Below are 22,206 nucleotides of genomic sequence, written 5' to 3'. Positions count from 1 at the left end.
CACATGTAGTAGTGAAGGAGGGACAACAGCTTTCTTCTCTGGACACCAAGGCACACAAACAGCACGTCAATCCCTCATACAAGACAGAGGATATAATATTCAAGCCTCCCTATTTACCACACAGATGGCATGTAGGCCGAATGCCATTATGAATATAATAAATGAGGTTGAGGCAAGTCTTGTGTTACGTTATATTATTCAACGGATGGGCTAAAAAACTAAGGGAAATCGTTTTTAGGTAGTGCGTATGTGGAGGAACCCAAGAAGAGGCACTTTCAACAGATGGGAGAAGAAGAGCGAGCGCTCGGAGGCTCCTCACATTGCCGCCACCGCGTCCCGCTTGTCGGCACCGTTCAGCGTCATGGGAGCCACCTGCTTGCGTCGGTAATGGCAAGCAACACACCTTGGGACCAGCAACGTCATGCCGTCGTTTTGGGAAAAATGGAGTGAAGACAAAAAAAGTTGCAAAAAATCAACTGCTGAAGCCGGTATTTATTTATCTGCTGTCAAGGCAAGTCTACAGCGGGCGCCAAAGCAAAGTTCTCTAACACTTCCCAAGATGCAATGGTTTACAGTAGCCTACCACAGGAGTCTGGTGGGGGAGGTTGGCTCATAACGGCAGAAATCACAGGAGGTTGGTGTCATCTTAATTGGGGAGAATGGGCTCGTGATAATAACTGGAATAGGTGGAATGGTAAAATGGTTTCCATGTGTTTGATGCCATTCCATTTTCTCTGTTCCGGAGAAGCGTCCATTGGCTGAAATGGAGTGAATGGAATGGCATCCAACACATGGTACCCATGTGTGTGATGTGTTTGACACCATTCCATTGACTCCGTTCCAACCATTACTAAGAGCAGCCATTACTATAGTGGTCTAGTGTAGTCTACTGTGCTGGCGATTCACAAAATCATTCAGTCTAATAATGACACCACATACTCCACATCAGTATTCATGTTATATGAAGGAATACCCCTCAAATGCCATAAATTGGGGAAAACATTGTCCCCCATTGTAAAAACATGACAACTTTGTTTTTTTGTAATACAGAACTATCAAAACAAGCTGAAAAGCTGCTGTGATGTTCAATGTAACCAGGTCAAACATCTCGACCTACGATTCACAATTCTCCCAAGTAGGGAAATAGAGTCTGTGAGAAGATCCTGTGACTGAAGTGCAGGCTATTAAGTTTGAAAGAGTGGGAAATTGTGGGGACCCGGTGTCCAAGTAGGATACACATAGCTATGAGTGTGGAAAACATTTCATCACAGGTAAGACAATTAACTTGTTTTGTAAAGTAACTCCACTCACTACTTGTAACTTTATAGTCCATTTGTTTGTGTTGTTGGTCCCTTTCTGGTTGGTAACTAGCTAACACTCACTTACGTGGCTGCTAGCGCCATCATGAAAAGGGGCTTGAGGGAAGCCCTACGATATTATGCATTTTGAAGTAGTGGAATGTTTGGGAGCAGGCATGTTCAAGTAATCTTTAGACATGTTGCCCTTTTCTTAAATGTAGTTTTGTAATTGACTATAACAAGCAGACAACAAGAAAACTGCATTTGAAAATGCCAAAGTTTTTGCTATGAGCCAATTTTGTAACCAGCGTTCTATTTCATACTGACTGGGACTGTTGGACCGAAGGAATGACACATCATTCGTTAGTGATCCACAGGAGAATACACTAAATGTGACGTATGATTGATCTGGCAATGCGGTGAGGAGGCACCATACGGCAATGCCTTGCTCCTCCCTAATGCTGTAACAATGCAGAGGGGTCCACATAGCTCTGCATATCTCCGCATTGACATAATAGACATCACAGCTTGACGGTAGGTGGGGGTGGTACATCCTTTATAAACTTCCTTGACAACGTCCTTTAAAACAAACATGGAGAACTTTTACAAAAGGCTAAAAGAACAAGTTTGCAAATACACATCTTTATGATACCTCGTGTAGGGATTTCTAAGACTCAAAAAATGGTTTGAACTCCTGGAAAGAGATCGGGAGGTAATGGGGATAGATCTCTCCTCCCTCTCTCCCCGGTTTTAGCTTGTGGCTATCACTGTCTAACTGGTTGGGTTTAGGATATTTACTAGCCCATTTCAGTGACATAATTGGCTATGATATTGACATATGGCAATATACAAACAAAAGCTAGCTCAGTTCTTTTGCCAGCAAGAACAAAATGCTACAAATCCATTCAGAAATGGAGGAAGAGGATAGGTAGCTATAGCAAGCTAATGTTATCTTCTGTCTCTTCAACAAGAAGCAACTGTGACCACATTAATCATCCGATCCAAAAATAAACTTTCCTATGGACCAAAATCTACAATCCACCCTTCCAAAACAAGCATTGCTCCTGGGCTTCTCCAAAATGTCACCCAATCCACAATCGGATTTCAGTTTAGCTCACACTCGGCAGACTGTATAGAAAACTCCCCCAGAACCACAGAATGATCGAATAACCGCAACGGAGAGCCCCCACAAACACCTTGAAAACAACGCTTTCCCATAGGTTTGTACTATCTATGACACCATCAGCAGTTAGCTACCAACAGCTGGCAGAAATGAGAACATTTGGTTAGTTTTCTCAGTGTTATTTAGATGTAAGACGTGAGCTAAATACGGTAGCTATCTCTTTCACTTTTTACCTGTTTACTTCCATGCCAGTGATAATGCTTGTGGTCTCCGCTGGTGCAGATGGTTCTTTGAGATGTTTTACAAGCCATGTTAATGATTGGGACAGCATTCACTTTGAGAATCATCTTCTTGCTGAAGCCCTCCTTCCATTGTTGACCGCCGTGGAAGTTCTCAGGGATGAAATGTGCCGCACAGATTGACAAGTATGACAAGTAGAGGCCCAATTCGCCCACCTCATTTTCACAAATGTATCCCACTTTTTATATGTTTTTCATACACTGTGTGACGCTGACCACAGGGCATTGTGGGATTGTTTCCGAAGTTAGAGAAAACCTCAAACCTCAAAACCTCATCCTTTAAGAACAACATTACAATATCATAACAATTTATTTAAAAAATAATAATTTGGGAGTGTTTTCTTGAGGTGCTCTAAGTTATTATTATATGTGTTTCTGGTATTGAGAAATAAGTGCTACACTGCCTTTTAGAGATGGAGTCCAGAGATGGAGTCCAGACCGGCTACTCTAGTAAACTTTCTGAATGGACATTCGTTTTTACAAACTGCCCCTTGTAATTCTTAATTTTCCCCCCCCAATTAATTAGCTATGTATACATCCAATGGATGCCAAATATTCATATGAATATTCAAAAATCTCAAGTTTGACAATTAGGTACTTCTCCACCACTGTTGGAAAGAAGCATCAAGCTCATCACTGTGCAAAATTGATTTCATCTGTAGCGTAACAAACTGCATGATTTCCCAAGTCGTAGTGAGAGGATCACACACCATATTATCGTGTTACTCCAAGTTTACTTCCCCAAATAGGGAGGGTGGGGGGGGTGATTAGTGTCAGTGGCGGCTCTGGTGTGGGACGAAGTACCCACTCATCCCGCGGATCCGCCAGCATCGGGGGCGGCTCTGGTGTGGGATGAAGAACCCGCTCAGCTCGCGGATCCACCATCTTTGGTGGTGGCTCTGGAGCGGGCCGATGAACCCGCTCATCCCGCAGATTCAGCCATGGACCCAGGCTGAACACTGTGCCTAGCCTGTACATCGGTGCAGAGGAGGGCTCCTGCCATGGAGCTGGACTGGACGCCGTGTTTGAGCTGGGCATCGGCGCAGGGGAAGGCTCCTGCCATGGAACGGGACTGGGCGCTGTGATTGGAAGCTCCAGACCGTTGACCCTCGCTGAAGGTTACGGACCGTTGACTGTCGCTGGAGGTTCCGGGATGTGGACCGTCTCAGGAGGTTCCGGACTGTGGACCGTCGCCGGGAGCTCTGGACTGGGGACCGTCGCCGGAAGCTCTGGGCTGGGAATTGTCACTGGAAGTTCTGGACTGTGAAGGCGCACTGGAGGCCTGATGCGTGGGGCCGGTACAGGTGTCACTGAACTGGTGACACTCACTCCAGGGCGAGTGCGGGGAGGAGGCACAGGACGTACCGGACTGGGGAAACGCACTGGAGGCCTGGTGTGTGGAGCTGACACAGGTGGTACCGGACTGGAGACATGCACTTCAGGGTGAGTGCGGGGAGGAGGGACAGGATGTACCGGACTGGGAAGGCACACTGGAAGCCTGGTGCGTGGAGCTGGCACAGGACGTACCGGGCTGTGGAGACGTACTGGAGACCTGATGCATATAGACGGCATCAATGGTACCGGTTCGATGACACACATCGCACGATGAGTGGGAGGAGCTGGCACAGGACGTACTGGGCTGTGGAGGCGCACTGGAGACCTGGTGCGTAGAACCGGCACACATGGCACCGGACAAATGACACGCTCCTCAAGGAAAGTTTGGAGAGCTGGCACAGGACTTACTGGGCTGTGGATGCGTACTGGAGACCTGGTGCGTGGAGCCGGCACAGATTTCACCTGACTAATAGCACACTCCTCAGTATGAGTATGGGGAGCTGACTCAGGTGGCATTAAACTGATTACACGCTCTTTAGGGCAAATGTCGTGCATCTTCCACCAACTCAACAACTCTCTCCTCTCTTTCTCCTCCAATACCTCCATCCACTCACTGTCGGTCTCTGACTCTCTCTGTTCACTCTCCTCCAGTTTCTCCCTCTTCTCCCAGACTGGCTCTGGTTCAATCCGAGGCTCCGCCGACCACCCTTTGTGCCCCCCTCCAAATATTTTTGGGCTGTTTTTTGGGCTTTTTATGTGGCCACGAACCCCGGCGTCGTCGCTGTCCTCCCTTCTCTCCTGTCGTCTGTTTCCATAGCAGGCTTTCGTGTCTTACCCAGACTTCCTCCCAAGTCCAGGATATTCTCTCCACTATCTCCTCCAAAGACCAGGATGCCATCTCTTCCCGGGCACGTTACTTGGTCCCGTTGTGGTGGGATATTCTGTCACGACCGTGTGTAGAGAAGGACCAATGAACAGCGGAGGTTGAGTTCCACATCTTTATTTCTAAGTGAAACTTAAGCAAAACAAAACAAGAAAGAAAGAACGAAACGTGGTGTACATGCACGAACACAAACAATATCCCACAAACACAGGTGGGAAAAACAGCTACTTAAATATGATCCCCAATTAGAGACAACGATTACCAGCTGCCTCTAATTGGGATTCATACAACTCACCAACATAGAAAATAAACTTAGATCACCACATAGAAGTAAATAAACTAGATCACCCCCAGTCACGGCCTGACCTACTTCACCATAGAAAAACAATGGCTCTCTATGGTCAGGGCGTGACACAAACAAAACATTTTGTTTGTCTCTAAGCAGGTTTCCATCCAAACTTTTTATGCGAGTAAAGTACGTTGCATATAAAATGTCACGACAAGCCTGATGAAAACAGCAAAGTTGTCGTTAAACTTTCCAAATGTTAAAAATAAATGCAAGACAAGGTGGAGTCTTTTTGTGTTGGTAAAATGTATCATGTAAGAAATGCTGGTGGTAACGCCTTTATGCACAAATATTGATACAGTGTATAATAACCATCATATGGAAGTAAACTTGGAGTCATGCGATGATGGTCCGCCCACTCCCACTACAACTCTAGAAAGCATGCAGTCTATTCAGTGCAGAATAATGTGAAAAAGTCGATTTTCATCCCAGGCCTGATATTCTAAGAGTTTATTCTGGTTGGGCTAGCCCTGGCTTATGGTTTGTACAACATTATAACCTATGTTTGAGACCAAAGTGTTGCAGTGGCTGTGTGAGAAGAGCGCCTGTATCTCTCACAGAACTAGAATGACATTCACTTTCTATGATCTCTTCCTCTCTCTGCTGTGATAGACATGAGCCTGCAACTCTCATCTCTCCAGTGTTGCACTTCATAAATTATTTCCTTATAGAATCATAGCCACACTAAGGGTTCTGCAGCACCCCTGATAAATTAAAATAAATGTGCTAAAGTTATAGAATTACTGCTGTCTATTCAGAAATAAAGGAATACTTCAAAATAGCCTACTACACCATAAGAATGACTTTAATTTAGCCTCAGAGGAATAATAGCTTTTTTAAAAGTCTAGCTGTGGGTTGTGCGTAACATAATAACAAGGCATAGACTACAGTCCGGGCCAAGAGGCAAATCTGTCAGTGAACAGCATTCAGACAAAACAGGCCTTTGAAATATTTCAAATAAAAATACAAAAAGCTACAAGCTCTCAAAGTATCACATCAGAATTAGACGTTCATCCATTTTTCTCAAATTTCAAATTTTGAAGTTGTTCCAAATGTGTTTAAGGTTAAGTTTAGGCACTATCTCCGAATTGCTAAGGTTAGACATTAACTCTGAATAGGTCAGGTAAGGGTTAAGGTTGGGGATAGGCTTAAAACAAAAATATCAAAACCACTTTATTTTACTGTATTCGAACTTGCAACCTTTGGAATCAGATGCACCATCCACAATACCCTAGCTAAACTGAAACCTACTTGAAGGTATAAGTGCTCACTGTTGCCCCTAGTGGCCGGTTACCACATCACCTGACCTCCTCAGACATGGATGGATGTCGAATTCTGACTTGTATCAAGGGTGACCTGCCTGGGGAAAACACCGGTTGGAAAGCAAATGACTGAAAAGGGCTGAAAAGAGAATAATCTAAACTCTCTGCTGTAGGCTACCAAATATTTCACCAACTTCCAAATATTGTTTTCCAAAATAAAACAAGAGAGAATATGCATGAGCCATCATCTAGTGATTGAGCTGCACATCATTGGGTGAGTCAGTGAAACTGGAAAGCATTTTTTAGGACTATAATTTCCTCCTCATATTGTAGCCTACAATATGTCTCCACACAAGGTTGTTTTTATTGATCTCACATTCTCAGGTTGTCAGTGTCAATGGAGCCTGTCGTTTCTATCATTTCTGCGGTGTTAAAACAGATTCTGCCAAAGTTTCCAGTCATGTAAAATGATGTAAAATTGCAGGAAATGCGTTTAGAAAAGTCCACATTTTTCCCTGACCCTGGGCTACAAAAAAACACCCATGTGTGCAAATTCTCGAAGTGCCTCTACTCTACTGCTCTATCACTACGCAAATGCTATGATATGCATGCAATGCATTCTGGTACCTCACAGCTCCCCAGGTGACCCCCCTCTCCAGCTCACGTTTTGTTCCACCACCTCCCGATTTACAAATTAAGCACGGACTTTATTAGCCTACAGAAGAACTAAGTTATGATGAACTTCACAGGTTGATGAAAGTGCACGGTGACGAGCTTGATGCTCCATTCTAATAGATATCGAGGGTCTTATTCTGGTGACATGATGATCGATGCTTGGCTGCCATTTGTCAAATAAAAATAATCAATCTTGTATCCATAATAATCTCATCGTGTAGGGGCTGTATCTGTGAGCTGTCAGATAGAGCACACATGCCAAGACCGAGTGGGCACATACGCTACAGCCTAAAAGGCTAAAAGTATTGTTACTGAGCCATTAGTGGAGTTGAAAATGCGATAGAAACCTAAATAACGTGTATTTGTAATTCAGTACATGGGAATTTAACTGCAAAATTATTTTTATGTGCAGATCATCATGCACAGGCTTTTTTTCAGCAACAAGTCAATTTCATGGAAACATCTCTGGCGGGAATATGCGAATATTGTTTTTATGCAGATTTTAGAATATCCACATGAAAATCTGTCGCCAATTGGATGGAAACCTAAACTCAGCAAAAAAAAGAAAATGTCCCTTTTTCAGGACTCTGTCTTTCAAAGATAATTAGTAAACATCCAAATAACTTCACAGATCTTCATTGTAAAGGGTTTAAAAACAGTATATACATATGAGATGAGTAATGTAGGGTATGTAAACATATAAAAGTGCCATTGTTTAAAGTGGCTAGTGATACATTACATCAAGATGGCAAGATGCAGTAGATGGTATAGAGTACAGTATATACATATGATATGAGATAGAAGCTGTTTTTCAGTCTTTCGGTCTCTGCTTTAATGCACCTGTACTGACCTCGCCTTCTGGATGTTAACGGGGTGAACAGGCAGTGGTTTGGGTGGTTGTTGTCCTTGATGATATTTTTGGCCTTCCTGTGACATCGGGTGGTGTAGGTGTCCTAGAGGGCACGTATTTTGCCCCCAGTGATGCGTTGTGCAGACCTCACTACCTTCTGGAGAGGCTTACGGTTATGGGCGGAGCAGTTTGCCGTACCAGGCGGTGATACAGCCCGACAGGATGCTCTCGATTGTGCATCTGTAGAAGTTTGTGAGTGTTTTTGTTGACAAGCCAAATTTCTTCAGCCTCTTGAGGTTGAAGAGGTGCTGCTGCGCCTTCTTCGCCATGCTGTCTGTGTGGTTGGACCATTTCAGTTTGTCCGTGATGTGTACGGCGAGAAACTTAAAACTTTCTACCCTCTCCATTACTGTCCGTCGATGTGGATAGCGGGGTGCTCCCTCTGCGGTTTCCTGATGTCCACGATCATCTACAATGTTTTGTTGACGTTGAGTGTGAGGTTATTTTCCTGACACCACTCTCCGAGGGCCCTCGCCTCCTCCCTGTAGGCCGTCTCGTCGTTGTTGGTAATCAAGCCCACCATTGTAGTGGTTGAGTTGGAGACGTGCATGGCCACGCAGTCGTGGGTGAACAGGGAGTACAGGAGAGGGCTGAGAACGCACCCTTCTGGGGCCCCAGTGTTGAGGATCAGCGGGGTGGAGATTTTTGACCTACCCTCACCACCTGGGGGAGGCCCATCAGGAAGTCCAGGACTCAGTTGCACAAGGCGGGGTCGAGTCCCAGGGTCTCGAGCTTGATGACGAGTTTGGAGGGTACTATGGTGTTAAGTCAAATCAAATGTATTTATATAGCCCTTCGTACATCAGCTGATATCTCAATGTGCTGTACAGAAACCCAGCCTAAAACTCCAAAATGCAAGGAATGCAGGTATTGAAGCACGTTGGCTAGGAAAAACTCCCTAGAAAGGCCAAAACCTAGGAAGAAACCTAGAGAGGAACCAGGCTATAAGGGGTGGCCAGTCCTCTTCTGGCTGTGCCGGGTGGAGATTATAACAGAATATGGCCAATATTATCAAATGTTCATAAATGACCAGCATGGTCAAATAATAGTAATAATAATAAATGCTGAGCTGTAGTCAATGAACAGCATTCTCACATAGGTATTCCTCTTGTCCAGATGGGTTAGGGCAGTGTGCAGTGTGCTTGCATCATCTGTGGACCTATTTGGGCGGTAAGCGAATTGGAGTGGGTCTAGGGTGTCAGGTAGGGTGGAGGTGATATGGTCCTTGACTAGTCTCTCAAAGCACTTCATGATGACGGAAGTGAGTGCTACAGGGCGGTAGTCATTTAGCTCAGTTACATTCGCTTTCTTGGGAACAGGAACAGGTGGACCTCTTGAAGCATGTTGGGACAGCAGACTGGGATAAAGATTGATTGAATATGTCCGTAAACACACCAGCCAGCTGGTCTGCTCATGCTCTGAGGATGCGGCTGGGGATGCCGTCTGAGCCTGCAGCCTTGCGATGGTTGACACGTTTAAATGTTTTGCTCACGTCGGCTGCAGTGAAGGAGAGTCCGCAGGTTTTGGTAGCGGGCTATGTCAGTGGCACTGTATTGTCCTCAAAGCGAGCAAAGAAGTTGTTTAGTCTGTCTGGGAGCAAGACATCCTGGTCTGCGACGGGAACTGTTCCGTTTACAGTGCATGATTGACTATAGACCCTGCCACATACCTCTCATGTCTGAGCCGTTGAATTGCGACTCTACTTTGTCTCTATACTGACGCTTAGCTTGTTTGATTGCCTTGCGGAGGAAATTAACCATGAACAATTAATGAACATGCACCTGTGGAACGGTTCTTAAGACATTAACAGCTTAAAGACTGTAGGCAATTAAGGTAACTGTCAGGACCCGGTTACGAACCCGGGTCTCCGGAGTGAGAAACAGTCACTTAACCAACTGAGCCACGAATAGTCGGCAGAACCCAGAAGATGAGGCAGACACAGCAGTACTTGAGACGGTGTATTTAATGAAGTAAAAAGTTAAGTTCTTCAGGAAAACATGTAACTCCACAACCTCAAAAGGAATTCCACAAGAACAAAGGTAATCCTCCAAGACAAAAAGGTAAATCCATAAGGTGGTAGGTATAGCATAAAAAGCCTCAAAAGATACTCAAAAATAAATAAACAAGAACAAAAAACAGAATTCCACAAGAGAGTCCACCGGGATCAACAAGAGTTCACAGAATACTAGGGCTGGGTGCTAACATACAAACACAGAGCAAAGAACTGAGAAAAACTAAGGGTTTAAATACAATCAGGGGAAATGAGGCACAGGTGCAAATAATAATGGGGGATCAAGGGAAAACAAAAGGTCAAAAAGCACAATGGGGGCATCTAGTGACCAAAAACCGGAACAACCCTGGCCAAATCCTGACAGTAACAGTTATAAAAACTTAGGACACTAAAGAGGCCTTCCTACGGACTCAGAAAAACACCAAAAGAAAGATTCCCAGGGTCCCTGCTCATCTGTTTGAATGTGCCTTAGGCATGCTGCAAGGAGGCATGATGACTGCAGATGTGGCCAGGGCAATAAATTGCAATGTCCGTACTGTGAGACGCCTAAGACAGAGCTACAGAGAGACAGGATGGACAGCTGATCATCATCGAAGTGGCAGACCACGTGTAACATCCCCTGCACAGGATTGGTACATCCGAACATCACACAACTGCCCGAGTTATACCAGGAATGCACAATCCCTCCAACGGTGCTCAGACTGAGGGTTTGAGGCCTGTTGTAAGGCAGGTCCTCACCAGACATCACGTCGTCTATGGGTACAAATCCACCATCGCTGGCCAAGAAAGGACTGGCGAAAAGTGTTCTTCACTGACGAGTCGCAGTTTTGTCTCACCAGGGGTGACTGTCGGATTTGCATTTATCGTCGCAGGAATGAGCGTTACACCGAGGCCTGTACTCTGGAGCGGGATCGATTTGTAAGTGGAGGGTCTGTCATGATCTGGGGCAGTGTGTGACAGCATCATAGGACTGAGCTTGTTGTCATTGCAGGCAATCTCAACGCTGTGCGTTACAGGGAAGGCATCCTCCTCTCTCTTGTGATACCCTTCCTGCAGGCTCATCCTGGCATGACAATGCCACCAGCCATACTGCTCGTTCTGTGTATGATTTCCTGCAAGACAAGAATGTCAGTGTTCCGCCTTGGCCAGCGAAGAGCCCGGATCTCAATCCCATCTGAGACCTGTTGGAACGGAGGGTGAGGGCTAGGGCTATATTCCCCCAGAAATGTCCGGCAACTTGCAGGTGCCTTGGTGGAAGAGTGAGGTAACATCCAACAGCAAGAACTGGCAAATCTGGTGCAGTCCATGAGGAGGAGATGCACTGCAGTACTTAATGCAGCTGGTGGCCACACCAGATACTGACTGTTACTTATGATTTTGACCCCCCTTTGTTCAGGGACAAGTTTTTCCATTTCTGTTAGTCACATGTCTGTGGAACTTGTTCAGTGTTTGTCTCAGTTGTTGAATCTTGTTATGATCATACAAATATTTACAAATGTTAAGTTTGCTGAAAATAAACGCAGTTGAGAGGATGTTTCTTTTTTTGCTGAGTTTAGTTTCTGGCTTGCATAGCACAGGTGGTGGTGGTGTCCTAAATTCACTGTAGTAGGCTAGGCCTAATATATAGGCTACCATACGAATGGTGGATTCAATTGCCCAGTCTAGGAATGATTTTATAATTTACATATCTCTGTCTTCACTGTTCCCTTCTTGCGCAATTTGTGCATCTCGCTGGCATCTCCACTGGCCTCTCTCTCTCTTCCATCCTCTCTCTATTGCTCTTATAGCTCTTGAACCAGTAGCCTAGCTCAATGCATGTCCCAGAAGCAGCAATATAGTTTTGTCACGTATTTTGAACAATTCAAAAATCTAAAATATAATAGGCAGTGGCGTTCACACAGTGAACTGGCGGTGAAGTTTGAATGGCAAGAGCTTCTCTGGTGTGATGTGACCACATTGGCTGGTGGTAAAAATGGAATAAAGGTGAATCTTCTGTTCTCCTTGCACCCAATGTTTATGTTTACAATAAAATGTAATAGGTTAGAATCCCCAATGTTATGACGTTTTCAATCAAATGCATGCATTAAGTTAGAACGTTTTCCTATAAATCCAATTTGCATAAACATCGCGATTGGATGATGGCTGTGAGGGTTTTCGAATCAGGATCAAATCCTCTGATCTCATTATTGATAGAATGTTCATATTTCAAGACTGCCTAAAGCCCAGTATCTTTGGCAGACGACAGGAGTGGCAAGGAGTGAATGTAATAGCTGAACAGAGATGGCAACCAGGCTCCAGATTGACCATAAATGGGCTTTATAAACACACACATGCATGCGCGCGCGCGCGCGCACTAACACAAGCACTCACACCGCACACTTGGGAGAGAGGGGGATAGCAACCGCCTAACAATAGGCCTACAACATATCGTTATCTCTTGATGAGACATGTGTCTATCGAACACACATTGGTGTGAATGCAGGGTGAAAAGACACACAGACCCAGTGTCGAGGAGGAGAAGGCTTGTGGTGATTCCCAACACATCTCTAAAGAAATAGGATCCCTTGCCTACACCACTCGCGTTGAAGAGAGCGAGTCTGTGTGCGTTTTCGACACTGCGCAAAGTTACAGGTCTGACTGAATAGGTTGAGATAAATGTCAAAAACACACCACTCTCACATAAACCGGGATTAGAGAGACCAGTACCACATGCGTTGGGCCAAAGCTAAACGAAGGGCGTCTGTTGCGTATTATGTGAGGGTCTTCTGCTGTATAAACAATCTGATTTTCCGTGACCGGTACTCCAGTTCAGGTTCACAGAACAGGAGTCGTTAGCGACATTCCCAGGGCTGACGCAGATGCACCCGCTGGATAGAAGGTCGCATGTCAACGTTGGGCTAATTCTAACATGCTACGGATTCAAACTTGTGTATTCACCACAAAACACATCATTCACACAAATGTATCAAGGGCTTTTCTATGAGGGATACTTTCACAACCATGTCAATAGGTTAAGTACGCTTACTGCCAAGCTCCGATATACAGAATATCGTGTTTAAAACACACACAATCGGCACATATTACGTTCACCTTGAATCAGAAATATAGAAGTTGTGATATGGATTCTTACCTGATTGCTGTTAGCAGTAGTTATTCGATGTAACGGATATTTCCCGATCGGTTTCGTTGATGCAAATTAAGTTTTCCATCCATGGCACGTCTCAGTTGGGAAGATAGAATATCATTCACATGAGCGACGCGGAATCTTCTGTCCACAAATCTTCACGACGAGTCAATCCAGCTCTCCTCCAAAACCGATGAAAAGTAAAAACCGAAATAGTAAAAAAAAAATATATGACATGAAATCATAAAACACCATAAATCAAACGAAAATATGCAAACGGAAAAAATACAGAAAAAAACACAATCCCAACGAAAAAGGGGGACAAAATGCCGTAGAAAAAGAGAGGTCCAGTTTTGTTCATAAACTGTCGAAGTGCTCTTTGATAAATCCACTCCGTATCTCCATGGTCTCATGCAGACACATTGTATTCCAAACCGAGCAGAGAATGCGCTCACGAGCCGCAGCACCAGCAGAACGGGATAACGCGTTTTTTTCTTATTCTTAGTGCCCAATATTGCGAGTCCTCCTCTTCTTACAGTAGCTCTTTTTCCGAAGCTGAAAACCACACTGACAACGCGTAAAACCACCTCTCCTTATCTCTCCCACTACCCCTCTCCTTTATTCGCTTTGGCTGAGTGTGAATGGGTCTGTCTCTCGACTAGGTCTATTCTGCTCTGGCATCCGCGATATCCACAGGCAGCGGCTCACAGTAGGGCATCTGGTTCCCCGCAGTCGCTTCAGCAGCGGAGAACGGAGATGCGCGGTCCCGTCTCTCTCTCTCTCGTTCTTTTTTTTCTTCTCTGTCGATGGGGACCAGTCTGGCGCGCATCCTGTTGCTTACGTCACCCCGGCGCAAATTCCAAACACAGCATATGAAAAAAGCTTAATCACCGTAGTCTACTACTAACTCACTTACAGGTAAAAAATAACACAGCCTACTATTTATATCATCATCCCCCTTTAGTTCTGTTTTTTTATATGCTGTGTTATAGCCTTCTCTTCATACAACAACACATCTACAAATGTACTATCCCACCTGCACTAATCTCTAAGCCTCATATTGCAGATCATTCCTTTTATAAATGCATATTGACCATTTGCAATGGGTCAACAAACAAGATAAAATGAGATTCCGTTTCCGATTACCAACTGTGCAAAAACGGTTTGAATCAACGTTTTTCTACGGTTTCCAGGTGTTTAAACCAAATAAATCAATGTGATGACGTTGAGTCAACGTGGAAAACTGATTGGATCTGATTGGGTGACAATTGAAACCAGTCTATGGCTCCCTGGGCGATCCCCCACACACAAAAAAGCACCAACTGTCATTTTTATTCAGACATTTGGAACAACACAAATAAATAATAATAACATTTAAAACCATATAAATATACAAATGTATACAAAAATAAGACTCAAATATAAAAAATAAGGAACAAAGACAATTAGAGACCAATGTGCTTTTATTTGGCACTCAAGCATCAATACAACACCCCTACCCCAACACTGTCTTCCAAGGGTCAATACAACACCCCTACCCCAACACTGTCTTCCAAGGGTCAATACAACACCCCTACCCCAACACTGTCTTCCAAGGGTCAATACAACACCCCTACCCCAACACTGTCTTCCAAGGGTCAATACAACACCCCTACCCCAACACTGTCTTCCAAGGGTCAAGACTAAACCAATTAGCCTTGGTGGTGTGCAGACTGGTTTTATATTATTCTTAATGATTTTGCACAAACCAGAAAAAAATGCAACAAAATGTCTGTGAAGATATATATTCACAATATTATGAATGAATTGTGGTTTATTTGGTACATTTCGTCGTGTGACTGATTTTACTAATTGCATTAGCACTGTACAAAGTTAGAGGTGAGCTATTTCATAGATTCCACCGCTCCCTCGACCTCGGGCTTCCAGTGGGGAGACCTGAGGTCAACCTAACTCCTTCCCCATCTAGTTCTTCTGAGTGGGAGACCTTCCCAGCTCACAAACTAGAAGCAGAGAGCCCATTCCGATAAGGTTAATTGACCCACATTGACGTGAAGTGCAAATGAGCGATATAAAACCGATCGTGCAAGTGTCACCGTTCCCCCCAAAATTGTGTGCTGCCCCCGGCAAGATGCCGCCCTGGGCGACTGCCCATGTCGCCTATACCTAAATCCGCCACTGATTGAACCAAATGTATATCAAAACTAGATGTTGAACTGACATCTGTACCCAATGGGTGAGAGCCATATCATCTTTTCAGGACCAGGGAGAGCTCCCCGCAGAATGCCGAGGTTAGTCCTGGGCCCGTTTGCACACAACGTCTCTGAGTAGGAGTGCTGATCTAGGACCAGGCGTCATATGGCCATGTAATCTTATTCATTATTATTTAAAAGGCTAAATTGATCCTAGAGCACTGAGAAGTTTTATGAATATTGAATAAAAAACAAGACGCAAAAAACTGAAATCAGCGCCTGTGAATTCCTAAATGTAAACTTATTGAAAAAAATATGTTTATAGTTTAGGCCTACCTCTCATCTATGTATGGGCATATAAAATACACATTTTATTTTATGTAAAAATAACATGGCATTGAACTTGAAACATGGTGAAGTGATTAATTACACTTTGGACGGTGTATATATACACCCAGTCACTACAAAGATGCAGGCGTCCTTCCTAACTCAGTTGCCAGAGAGAAAGGAAATCACTCAGGTATTTCAAAGAAATTAACTTTATGTCCTGAAAACAAAACGTTATGTTTGGCGCAAATCCAACACAACAAATCACTGATTACCATGCTTCATGTTTTAAGCTTGGTGGTGGCTGCGTCATGTTATGGGTATGCTTGCCATTAGCAAGGACTAAGGAGTTTTGTAGGATAAAAATAAACGGAATAGAGCTAAGCACATGCATAAGAGGAAAGCCTGGTTCTGTCTGCTTTCCAACAGACACTGGGTGACAAATCCCCTTTCAGCAGGCCAATACCTAAATTAAAAGGCCAAATCTACACTGGAGTTGCTTACGAAGATGACAATGAATACATCTGAGTGACCTAGTTACATTTGTGACTTAAATCGTCTTGTAAATCTATGTCAAGACTTGAAAATGGCTGTCTAGCAATGATAAACAACCAACTTGACGGCGCTTGAAGAATAAAACAATTCATCAAATATTGTCAAATCCAGGTGTGCTAAGCTCTAAAAGACTCACAGCTTTAATTGCTGCCAAAGGTGATTCCAACAGGTATTGACTTAGGAATGTGAATATTTACAGTACCAGTCAAAAGCTGGGACACACCTACTCATTCAAGGGTTTTTTTCTTTATTTGTACTATTTTCTACATTGTAGAATAATAGTGAAGGCATCATGCAACTATGAAATAACACATATGGAATCATGTAGTAACCAAAAATCAAAATATATTGTATATTTGAGATTCTTCAAATGGCACGACAATGATGCCCATTTGATCCTGAGGCCCATTGTCGTGCCATTCATCCACCACCGTCACCTCATGTTTCAGCATGGTAATGCACGGCCCCATGTCGCAAGGATCTGGACACAAATCCTGGAAGCTGAACATTTCCCAGTTCTTCCATAGCTTTCATACTCACCAGACATGTCACCCATTGAGCATTCTTGGGATGCTCTGGATTGACGTGTACAACAGCGTGTTCCAGTTCCTGCCAATATCCAGCAACATTGCATTACCATTAAAGAGGAGTGGGAAAACATTTTACAATGTACAATCAAAAGTCTGATCAACTCTATCGAAGGAGATGTGTCGCGCTGCATGAGGCAAATGGTGGTCACCATGTACTGACTGTTTTTTTGATCCACGCTCCTATCCTTATTTTAAGGTATCTGTGACCAGATGCATATCTGTATTCCCAGTCATGTGAAATCCATAGATTAGGGCATAATGAATTTATTTCCATTGACTGATTTCCTTATACGTATGAACTGTAACTCAGTAAAACCTTTGAAAATGTTACATGTTGCATTTATATTTTTTTCAGTATATTTACAGTAATCCATTTAGAAGTGATAAATGATGATCACATTTCATATGCTCTATAAACCTACCCTTTAGTGCATCTATTTAGTTTTTAAGTGGAGATAACTCAATCATTCTAATGATAGCACATTGGTAGTAATCAGTGACATATATCATACCTAAGCAGGGCTGGGCTTTGTTACAACACTGAATGGGAGACCAAAGGATAGCTGTAGATGGATCAATTCCCCAGTAGGCGGTGTTGTCCTGCCTATAGTTTTTCCTCCGGATAGTTGATTTAACGTTGTTATCTGACTTTGTTTTAAAGGTACAAATTAAACATATTATAAACAAGGGTTGTCTATGTTGAAATGTGGTTACCATGATGCTGTAATCCTGTGGATGACATTTCATCTTAAACATTTTCTTTTGGCCTACTGTACATTGATTACGTTTTTTCAAATCCATGGTATTTTCCACATAGATTCCATGTCTCAGTGCATTTAGCTAAAATAACATTGATTCAACCAGTTTGTTTCCAGTTGTCACGCCCTGGCCTTAGTTATCTTTGTTTTTTTTTATTTTGGTTAGGCCAGGGTGTGACATGGGTGATTTATTGTGTTTCGTCTTGTCTAGGGGTTTTATTAGATTAATGGGGTTGTGTTCAGTTTAGTTGTCTAGGTAAGTCTATGGTTGCCTAGGGTGGTTCTCAATCAGAGGCAGGTGTTTATCGTTGTCTCTGATTGGGAACCATATTTAGGCAGCCATATTGTTTGGGTATTTTGTGGGTTATTGTTCCCTGTCTTTGTGTTTTCTGCACCAGATAGGGCTGTTTCGGTTGTCACGTTTTGTGTTCATGTTTGAGTTTTCCTATTAAAACCATGGACACTTACCACGCCGCATATTGGTCCTCCGATCCTTCTCGCCTCTCTTATTCAGACGAAGAGGAGGAAACCCGTGACACCAGCGGTGTGTCTCTGTCTGAGCATTTAGAAATTGTGTTTGTAATGGGGTGGCAGGTAGCCTAGTGGTTAGAGCCTAGTGGTTAGAGCCTAGTGGTTAGAGCCTAGTGGTTAGAGCCTAGTGGTTAGAGCGTTGGACTAGTAACTGAAAGGTTGCTAGATTGAATCCCTGAGCTGACAATGTAAAAATCTGTCGATCTCCCCCTGAACAAGGCAGTTAACCTACTGTTCCTAGGCTGACTTGTCTAGTTAAATATAAAAATATAATAGTGACAAATAACCTAGCCAAACACACATGTTTTCAGTGAATGTTCGAGTGCCTAATGGGAAAGAGTTTGTAGGCCTATGTAGATGAAATGGTGTGCATGTGATCATCATATGACTCATAAAAAGAAAATCAGCACATTTGAATTCATAATCAAATGTCTTGTTTAAAAACAAAATCTATGTAAATTACACCTCATCTATACAATGAAAATATACGGTTTTACCCGTTTAAATGCCACTATAAATATTTGTCTTCAACAGCAACAGTGGGCGAGAAATGAGATGGGGTTCGATTTAAGGGGGAAAAGGAAATAGAACTTAAAATCAAAAGCACTTTAGAGATATTACATAAACCTCTGCATATTTGGCCGAAGGTGGAACTTCATTTAATATCCCCAAACTCTCTCCTGTCAACTCAGCAGTATGAGCAACCCATTCCCCTTCCCCACTTTCCTCCCCTCAAATCTTTATTTATATATATCCATACTTGGGCTTGAATTCCCTCATTTTTATTGAATATTTTATGACTGGGCATTTGCAGCTCCCAGCTCGTAAGCTGCAAAACTCTGGGATTCTTCTCAGGCTATTAATGTCTGAGCTGACATACAGAGGTTTGTTCCGTTATAGTGAGGAGACACTGTGTAGCCCTTTCATGCAGTTAAATGGCATAGTGGCCTCATGGGTGGAATATTATTCATGTTTTCATAATTTCATAATTAATAAACATTATTTTTGTAATGCTAAAAATTCAGTGTTTCTATGTCAAACGGTTATATTTCAGTCTTCTGTGATGTATATAAAGTGTAATATTGGGTGTGCAAACTCAAAATTCAGTACATTTCAACAATATATCTGACATGGTACAGGTGTCTTCTTTATGCTAAGCCCATAAACATGTGTGTGAGGTGTATACTTTTGTTTCAAATTAGATTTGTTTAAGACTACCAAGAAACACTCTGTGACCCTGATTTAGCCCACTGCAGGAAAAGGTTAAAGGCCAATCTAGGAATCAAACAACAACAAGCGGTCACCCTGACACTGGTTTTGGTGAACAGGAGAGAGATGTAACCAATCAAATTCATAGACAGAGCTATGGATGCAAGGACTGGCCATCCATGAAATCAAATTGATCCATTAGATCAAAGCATTTTAGCCATACTTGAAGATATAGTATTAAAGTAGAGTATACAAAAGATAGTTGAAGTGAGCAAATGAGGCATTTCTAAGGTATCATTAATTAAAACCTAAAAAAAAGGAATTAGGCCTACCATTCCCAGGTTGCCCCTTTAAGGACTTGTTTTAGCATTGTGAGTTAGAGAAGGAGAGTTAATACCAATGGTGATAGGACAGTTATACTACCCTTGTGGGATAGTGATGAAATGTAACTGCACTTGCTTATGATTAGATGAAAAACAACAAAACTATTATAGGGAGGAGAGGGGCATGTTCTCACACTGGTATCACAGTGATCATAACTAAAACATGTCCATTATGGTGCTGCGAATGATTTGGATTGAAATATGTGTCATGTCTAAGATACTGTAGCTACATGTTGTTAGTATTTACTTGTCGCAAAACATATGTTTATAATTAAAATCAGATAGACAAATGGAACAAAATTGTCATTGTATAAATGTACCTTTGTAGGAAAACAAAAACACTGACAGTTGAGTAGTATGTTAGTAGTATGTACGGAATGATCTCACAAAACAAAAACATTTTGAAAGCACATCCACCATATTCTAATCAAAACTGTTGCTGTAGGATTCGTGAGGACAGATGATGTCTGTTGTCCTTCAAGACACTATTAGTCTCACTGCACGCCACAGCTAGACATATGTACAACACTAACCATCCGTCAGCCAGGCTTTACACTCTTAGAGAAAGGGTTCCGAACGGGTTCTTCGACTGTCCCCATGTGATAACCCTTTTTGGTTCCAGATAGACCACTTTTTGATTCCAGGTAGAACTCTTTTGGGTTCCATGTGGAACCCTTTCCACAGAGGGTTCTACATTGAACCCAAAAGAGTTCTACCAGGAACGAAAAAAGGGTTTTTCAAAGAGTTATCCAATGGGGACAGACAAAGAACCATTTTAGGTTCTAAATAGCACTTTTTTCTAAGAGTGTACTGAGCATAGTAGTCAAGAACATGGACAGGAAGACTGAATGAAGCATGACATTGGAATCACGTAATGTTGTATTATTGTAATGACTCCATGTTGTTTCGTAAACCATCTTGGCAGAGACTGAGTAATCTCATTGTTGATAATACAAATGTTTCCACTCGGCTGTACAATGGAAACGTTGGCAGGTGCCACCGCAACAACGCACAGTAGAGTACATTAACAAATGGAATGACAACAACACAATGCAGTGACCCTGCTCTTAGTATTCACAATATGACCATTGTGGAGTGGGTTAACACTGTTGACACTGATTAGTGCGCCCACCTCGTTAGCTTCAGTTTGGAATACAATACAGTACATTAAGGCCACAATGGGCACAATGCTTAGCTGGTTTCTCAAGGACGGAAGAAGTACTGTGTAGTGACACTGCCTTTAATATACCCCAGAACACTTCAGAACACTAATTGTAAACTGGGTGGTTTGATTCCTGAATGTTGATTGGCTGACAGCCGTGGTATATCAGACCACATGCCATGCATATGACAAAACATTTCATTTTTCTGCTCTAATTGCATTGATAACCAGTTGAAAATAGAAAAAAGGCTCCTTGGGGATTTGTGATATATGGCCAATATACCACGGCTAAGGGCTGTGTCCATGCACTCCACAATGCGTTGTGCCTAAGAACAGCCATTGGCAGTGGTATATTTGCCATATACCACACCTCCCTGGGCCTTATTGCTTAAGTATACAATGAACACTTCAGAACACTAAGTATACCATGAACATGTATGTGTCAAGTCCCATTGGTTCTAGTATTAAATCGTTAACCCTTTGTGGCTAATGCACCCACCTCCAGGTCCCAGATTCACAAAACCTTCTTAAAATACATTTCTTCTGAACTGCCATTTTTTTCCTTAAATCTAGACTTATTAAGAATGTTAAGCAAAGTTTCTATTCCTCAAAACGGTTATTGGAAATATTCTTGCTCTACTTCTTATGTTTCTCCTTAAGCAAACAGTTAAGAAAGTTGTTAATTCCAAGATAGGTAAACCCTTGTCCTAAAATCTGGGCAGTGAGATAATAATCTCATTAAAATAAATTACACATGCTTAATTCACTGACAAACTTAATCTAAAAGTTTCAGTATTGAATATTTAAAACCAAAGAGTATGTTTTTGAACAGTAAACGCAGTACGAAATATGCTAACATGATTGCCATTGTTAACTAGATAGCTAGCTAATTTGGTTGCCCAGAAACACACATTTTAAGAAGATTAATAAGATGATATTTGAGAAGTTCGTAATAAAATCATAAAATGTTAAGATATTGTTGAGGAATTAAACTTTCAAACTATCGTATGAACTTCATAATTTTTTTCTTAAAAAGATTAATACGTTTTTGTTTTGCGTAAGAAGTGTTTTGTGAATCTGGGCCCAGTTACTTGTTCAGATTGTACATAATGGTACTTGAAGTACCTTACACTATAAAAACATTACTTGTATGTCTCTACAGTACCTCATAAAATATAAGTTGAATTAGGGTATACAAAAGGCGTGATTGTAACTGGTAACATGTACAAATAGTTG

At 42.6% G+C, this 22,206-nt stretch overlaps 1 protein-coding gene across 12 annotated transcripts in view; it reads right to left on the bottom strand.

The window, feature by feature from the left end:
- LOC124012930 (adhesion G protein-coupled receptor B2-like) overlaps window positions 1-13,954 on the bottom strand; it is a 541,176-nt gene extending 527,222 nt beyond the window's left edge. For all 12 annotated transcript variants that reach the window (XR_006834797.1, XM_046326992.1, XM_046326996.1 and 9 more), the window contains exon 1: window positions 13,273-13,954. The gene's annotated coding sequence lies outside the window, so the exon portion shown is untranslated. The remainder of the gene's footprint in view (window positions 1-13,272) is intronic.
- Between the last annotated feature and the right edge of the window lie 8,252 nt (window positions 13,955-22,206).

Source organism: Oncorhynchus gorbuscha, linkage group LG24 (assembly GCF_021184085.1).
Source record: "Oncorhynchus gorbuscha isolate QuinsamMale2020 ecotype Even-year linkage group LG24, OgorEven_v1.0, whole genome shotgun sequence".
NCBI classification, from domain to species: domain Eukaryota; kingdom Metazoa; phylum Chordata; class Actinopteri; order Salmoniformes; family Salmonidae; genus Oncorhynchus; species Oncorhynchus gorbuscha.
The sequence above is the reverse complement of the archived record's forward strand: the minus strand, read 5'-3'. Positions and strand labels throughout refer to the sequence as shown.